The following is a 7,118-nucleotide window of genomic DNA, read 5'->3' as shown; positions in this document are numbered from 1 at the left end:
GATGTGATGCCTATATACATGATCATTGCCATGAATAACTTCATAACTATGCGCTTTTCTATCAATTGCCCAATAGTAATTTGTCTACAGACTGCATGTTTTGCTTTCGAGAGAGGATCCTCTAGTGAAAACTATGGCCCCAGGGTCTACTTAATCAATTTGCTAAAAACCTAAAAACCTCTCTGCCTTTTATTACTTGATATTTTACTTTTACTTTTATATATCTATCTCTATTAGAATTAATCCTTGCAAGTAATGAGTCCATGGGGATTGACAACCCTCTTGCCCGCGTTAGATGCAAGCGTTTGGTTTTGTGTGTGTGGGTGCTGACGACAAGAGTTTGCTTTTATTCTCCTATTAGTTCGATAAACCTTGGTTCTCAACCGAGGGAAATAATTACCGCTACTATATTGCTTCACCCTTCCTCTTCGGGAAAAAACCCAACGCAGCTCACAAGTACCAGGACGAATTTCTCGCGTCGTTGCCGGTGAGACATAATCAAATTCTCATCAGGTTTCTTCAGACAAATGACCAATCACTTGTTCTACTTTTACTTATTGTTTTATATTTTCCTTCATTTGTTTGTTAGAAAAAATAAAAAACACAAAAATATTTCTATTTGCTAGTTTACTTGCTTTGCCAATGTGGCTAGTTGTTTTCTTGCTGCTTGTACTCATGAGAACGAGGTGCTTAATTTTAAACAAATAGAGGATAAATTGTAAAAAAATGCATCGTATATAATTTTCTATGCTCAAAATAGATGAACCTGTAAACAATCTACTATCGTTCTTCTTCATTGTTTTTATGTGGGTATCACTACTCGGTATAGGTTTGTAATTGACAGTGTTACCGGAGGGAATTTCTTGAGTAGTAACCCCGTTGATGTTTTTAATGCCATGGGAAATCTAGTGGGATCACCACCTATGACTCATACATCTCCAACATATCGATAATTTTTGATTGCTCCATGCTACTATATCATCAACCTTGGATACTTTATATACAAGAATATGCTATTCTATATCATTTGTAGGAAATAACCTATTAACCTAGTGCCTAGTGCCAATTTTTGTTTTCTGCTTGTTTTTGGTTTTGTAAGATATCCGTACCAAATGAAGTCCAAATGCTACGAATTTTTTTGACGTTTTTGGACATAAGAGACCCTCGAAGCTTTGGAAGAGGACCAGAAAACACATGAGGAGACGACAAGGCAAAAGGGCGCGCACGGGGTGTGGGCGTGCCATGATGCCTTGTGGGCTGCTCGTGGTTTCGTGTGACCTAATTCTACCTCCATAAATGCTCTAAAATCAGGAAACCAATAGAGAGCCACTAGAAACACTTTTTTGGCCGCCGCAAGTCTCTGTTCTGCCATGTTTCGGGGCAACGAATGCACAAGACACATATGGGAACGAAAGGATCCCTTTACGATTCAGCAGGGGAGAGAGTTGCACAAATAGCAAAACAAGCAGCCAAGCACAAGGAGAGATTTATCCAGGTTCGGACCACTCGGAAGCGTAAAACCCTACTCCTGTATTGTGTATTTTTTGTATTCTAGGGTTCGAGGTACAGGAGCGCTATTGCATGCACAACTGCTACATACAGAGGCTCTAAGCCCTACAGATTGTGTATGGGGAGCTATGCCAGTTTGGGAGTGGCTAGCTGCGGAATATCTAAGTGTTCCATGACCCCTAAGCCAATGCCCCGAGTCTCCTTTTATAGGTCAAAGGGGTCACAAAGATCGGCAGAACAGGACACCCACGGGGTGCACAATCAAAAGTGCACGCACGGGGTGTACATGGATCACTGCATTACTGTAGTCTTAAGGAAAACACATTAAATGCTTCGTCGGGCATCCCAGACCCTGAGCGCCATGGGTCAGAGACGCGTGTTATCTGAACTATATAGCCCCAGATGTCGGTTGACACGTATCCTGACGGGTCGACACGTATCGAGGACAGCTGGTCACTGCGCTCGAGTGGGATCTTGCCGGGAGCGTGTCTTGCCGGGGCTTTGCTAGCTCCCACCCCGGCAAGGATCTTGCCGGGGCTTCTGCCTTGGGTCTTCTGTCCTTAGTCTTCTGGACTTGGATGCCTTCGTGTTTGTCTTCCGTAGCCTCCCACCAAGCCTTGCCACGGGTGTGGTTACAACTTCCCGTGCACAAGTAAGGGAAACTAAAGGCCCAAACTTTAGTGCACCGACAGGAGCCCTCGGGCCTAGGCCATACACGAGTGTGAGGCGTTGTTGGGCTAGGCCCAAACAGTGCGCGGGCATTCATGGCCGAGATCTGCGGGTGGAGATTTAACCGTTACCACGCCCGTGCCTCCCCACGACACGCGTTGAATGCGCGTCTTGGGGGATGTCGGCGGAGTGGCCGAAACGCTCGCGCACGTGCAGGGGAAGTTTCTGGCCTGCGAAGGGGCGGCCTGTAACGCCCAAGATGCGGTCCTATCCTTATTTTTGCGCGAGGGCCTCGACAGGAATAAAAACGCATCTCGTCGTTTCGCAAGAATGGATATCGTTACAAGTACATGTACTGAAAAGATGAGTATAAGGAGTTGGCTTACACTCGCCACAAGCTACATGAGAGTCACATCAGTACAATACATACAATCATCATGAAGAAGAGCAGGGTCCATCTATGGACGAAACAAACGATAATAGAACGATGTCCATCCTTGCTATCTGAGTCTGCCTGCCTGGAACCCATCCTAGATCGACGAAGAAGAAGTGGAAACTCCAAATAGCACAATCAGCGTGCTCACGTCAAAGTAACCCTTTACTTGCACCTGCAACTGGTGTTGTAGTAATCTGTGAGCCACAGAGGACTCAGCAAACTCATTTCCAAGTTATAGACTAGCAAAGCTTAATGGGTGAGGTATGGTTAAGTGGTGAGGCTGCAACAAGCGATTAAGCATATATTTGAGGTGGCTAACTTATGAGTACAAGAATAAGAGATGGATGATCTACGCATAGCGGACATGAACTACTGATGATCAAATGAATGATCCTGAACACCTACTTACGTCAGACATAACCCCACCGTGTCCTTGATCGGAGAAGGAACTGAGGAAAGAGACAATCACGGTTACGCACTCAGTTGGCAAGTCTTAGTTAAGTTAACTTCAAGTTATCTAGAACCGGATGTTAAACAAAGTTTCCACGTTGCCACATAACCGCGGGCATGGCTTTCCGAAAGATTTAACCCTGTAGGGTGCTCCAACTAGTCCATCACAAACTACCACACGCTGCGACGGAATGACCTCGATCAGGGAAACCCGTGATCTACTCGGGTTCCTATTGGAAAACGTCAACCTCCAGATAACCCGAAGCATCCTCGGAATCCCTCGCACAAGACGCTAGAGAAAGGTAAAACAAGTCCAGCAAGGCCGCCCCGCGTGTCGACAAACCCGATGGGAGCCGCGTATCTCGTTCTCAGGACACGATCAGATGGGACTAGCTACAAGTTAAACCAAACCTCGAGTTTCCTCGCGGTGGCCCCGCAGACAGCCCATTTGGGACCAACACCATCAGCACTGGCCCCCGGTAGTATGTTGAATTACTCCTCGGGTAGCGCTAACTCCCTATGTTTTTCAGTATTAGCAGAATTAATATGTTGGGCAAATATAATAGCAATGTCGGGCCTTGCAAGACGAGCTTTATCCCAAAACGAGAATCTAGGGGTCCCCATAACAACCCCAAGCATGTTAGAAGCGCTCATTTATGGAAAATAACACCGGTAGCCCAAACTAAGGTGGCAAAGGTGGAACAAAACACGAGGCTAGAAAGGCTGATCATTCCACCTTTTACCAAGTATATAGGTGCATTAAATTAAATAGAAATTAATAGGGTGATATAACAAGGAACCCGTGTTTGCACATGGAAGCAACTTCACCTGCAACTAGCAAAGCTAACAAATGGTTAAGAAAGCGGTAACATAGCCAATCCGTGGTTTGCTAGGTTGTGAAAAGGTTGAAGGTATTTCATGGCATTGTTGGGAGGCTGATATTTAACGGTGGTAGGCAGTGAGACATAACGAAAGAAATGAAACAACTAGCATGGCAATGATAGTAATGGTATCTAGGGAAATGATCATCTTGCCTAATATCCTGCTTGGAAGAAGAACGACTCCGTGAAGCAGATGAACCTACGTAGTCGAACGGGTCCTCACATTTCGACATGCTCGCAGAACTCTATCGAGACGAAGCAAACCAGAAACAAGCATCAACACACGATATTCACCACAAAACATGCACGACATGTTGCACATCACATATGATGCATGAGAAGTTTCAAATATGCAAGGCATGGCACGACAATTCACATCATACAAACACTACACATTAAGTGAAGCTCAATATGCAATGAGTTGCATATTGACTAAACTCCACATTTAATTATTTAGTTCCCTCCCGTTTATTTATGCAGCAATATTAAATGTTTTTAAACATGGGAAGAGGTGAAGCATGTGATTGTACACGTTATTCTTGTCGGTTTACACATATAGTTCATTTGAACAGAGCTACTGTTCAAAAGATATGATCACTGCAAGATATGATGCCATGAATGCAATATGTATGCGGATGACAGTCACAACACTCCTAACCATACAAGAAACAAGATAAAATGAACCTACGCGATATTCTAAGCAAGTTTCATATAGGAAACGATCAAAACGGAGCAACGGTTCAACAAAAACAATCTAAATGAGAAATAGCTACAATCTGCCCAAAACAGCAACACAACATTTTCTACACCCTACAACAACACGCTACATAATTCTAAAATTCTCAAACAAGACCTGAAACAGTAGTGGTCACGATGCACAACAATCCCCTACTAAAAACTACTAGCATGGATCACTAGGAAAAGAACTCACAAAATGGCAACTAGCACACAGTTTCAGACTTAGCGAAAATAACACTTTTGATAGTGAAGTTTTCAATCAGAAGGCATATTGGCAGCAGTTAAACTATATGCTACGGGGCATCGAATGGCATGAAACTCTACAACATTCTATGGAATCTTAGGAACTACAAATAACACCATTTCACCAACCCCAAAGGAGTTGTAGATCACTAGCAAAGCTCATGGCAAGACAACAACAAAATATAACACATCTCAGACTCAGAAATATGTCAGCATCTCAAAACAACACTATTTCTAGCATTTTGGCAACAAGCAAACAACACCTAAACATGGAGTTCTATAGCAACCAAAATTATCAGGGGCTAACATGCATGTCCAAGGGCATATCTCTAGTTAACAAGTAAATCATATCACGCACGAAATATGTCCCACAAAATAAACAAAAGGGCATCATGGCAAATATCATGCACGCTAACTTACTCGGAAGACAAAACTAAATGCACAATTAAATTCTATGGATCTTTCTACCCCGAAAACATATATAATACGTGGGGTGAAAAATAAAACTAATGCCACACATATATGCGAGAATATGTCCTAAACACGACATAGCAAACTATTGATGCCACCTACATGAAAATGGTAGGACAACTATTTCTAAAATACCTGGCAAGGGGTTGCAACGACATGGACATTTTACCTACGGGCTTTGAGAAAATCGGATGCTAACTATCTACGAAATAATTAATCTAATAGGACAACACGCCAATCTATGTAAACGATAGGTCAAACAACTTCAAACATGCATGGAAGTTGTAAAATATTAATCTACACGAAATTCTAGCCAAGTTACATATATAACTTGTCGCGATCCGACGCACGAATTACAACTTACGGGCGTTTTTTTAAACAATGGTTATTGTGATAAAAATAATAAATTCGGTAACTGAAAAAAAGCGCCGATCTGGTGGGCGCATGATTGCTAAGGTGCATGCATGGCGAGGAATAGGGGGGACTGCTCACCTCGGGCTTGGGAGGTCGGTTGGAGCTGCTTGCTGGGCCGCGGGAGAAAGACGGCCCACGCGGGGCGAGCTGGAGCTGGGCCAGATGGTGGAGGCTGGGCCTGGCACGCACGCGGGCCACCTGAGCCTTGAGCCCATCGGGGTGAGGCAGGACATCTTGCTCCTCCTGCTGGAGCGAGGCCAGGAGGCCTTGGCGGCGTTCCAGCGAGGCAGAAGGTCAGTGGGGGCTGGGGTCTCCGGGACGATGGATCTGGCTGGGCACCGGCTAGATCCGGCGAGAAGGGCCTGCTCCGGCAATCCACCACGGTGGGCGAGGCTGGCGGCTGGAGGTTGGCGCGGGGACCAGTGAGCTGCGTCGGTGCGGGGTTGTGCAGCTCGGGCTGCTTGGGCAACGGCAGGAGGCTGGATCGGGCCGACGGACTAGACGGCAGGGAACTCCGACGGCTCACCGATGGCGGAGACCAACGGCCGGTGGGAGGCGGCGACGTGAGGCACAGATTCGGCAGTAGGGACGCGACTAGCTTGGGGGCTCCTCCCCTCGAGCTGTTGCCTCGCGGCGGCGGTTGCCTGGCCCGGATCGGGCCCGGGCGGGCCAGATCTGGGTCCGGCGGGCCCTGGGAGTGCTGGGAGGTGGGAGGTGACTAGGTGGCGGCTGGGGGTTGGAAATGCATGGAAAACGAGGGCGGCGGCTAGGGTTTCGAGGCTAGGGGTCTATTTATAGGCAAAACAGGCTAGGGTTGCAGTTTTCAGCCCGATTCGAGCCGTTCAATCGCAATCGGACGACTCCGGGCATGGGGTAAGGTTAGGTGTGCTAGGTTAGACTGTGTAGCATTTTTTTTGACTAAGATGAGAGGGAAATGAGCAGCCCGTGAAACGAGTCTTAGAAGCAAAAAACGTTCGATAAATCAAGCGATGACGGTGCCGCTATGGTCGATCGTTCGGGTATCAAACAAACTCCGATTGCGACGAAATTTGGCAGGCGGCCTACCTACACTAGAATAAGACCGCACGCCAAGTTTCAACCCAATCAGCGAATATTTTAAACACACTTTTAAAAAAAAAAATTAAATGATGCCGCGGGCACATGCCTGTGTGGTTGGGCTCAAAACGGTCAACGACGAAAACGGAGAGAACCGGCAACTACTAATGGATGCAGGTTTGAAAACCGACGGCAACGGAGTGCCGATGCAATGCGGATGATGAGAATGATGCGATGATGAATGCGAAAAG

General features: G+C 46.1%; 1 pseudogene; it reads right to left on the bottom strand.

Annotated features, from left to right (window-relative positions):
* Positions 1 to 2,708: 2,708 nt before the first annotated feature.
* Positions 2,709 to 6,848, bottom strand: LOC123439894 (annotated as a pseudogene).
* Positions 6,849 to 7,118: the final 270 nt, after the last annotated feature.

This window comes from Hordeum vulgare, chromosome 3H (genome assembly GCF_904849725.1).
Source record: "Hordeum vulgare subsp. vulgare chromosome 3H, MorexV3_pseudomolecules_assembly, whole genome shotgun sequence".
In the NCBI taxonomy this organism is placed as follows: Eukaryota; Viridiplantae; Streptophyta; class Magnoliopsida; order Poales; family Poaceae; genus Hordeum; species Hordeum vulgare.
The sequence above is the reverse complement of the archived record's forward strand: the minus strand, read 5'-3'. Positions and strand labels throughout refer to the sequence as shown.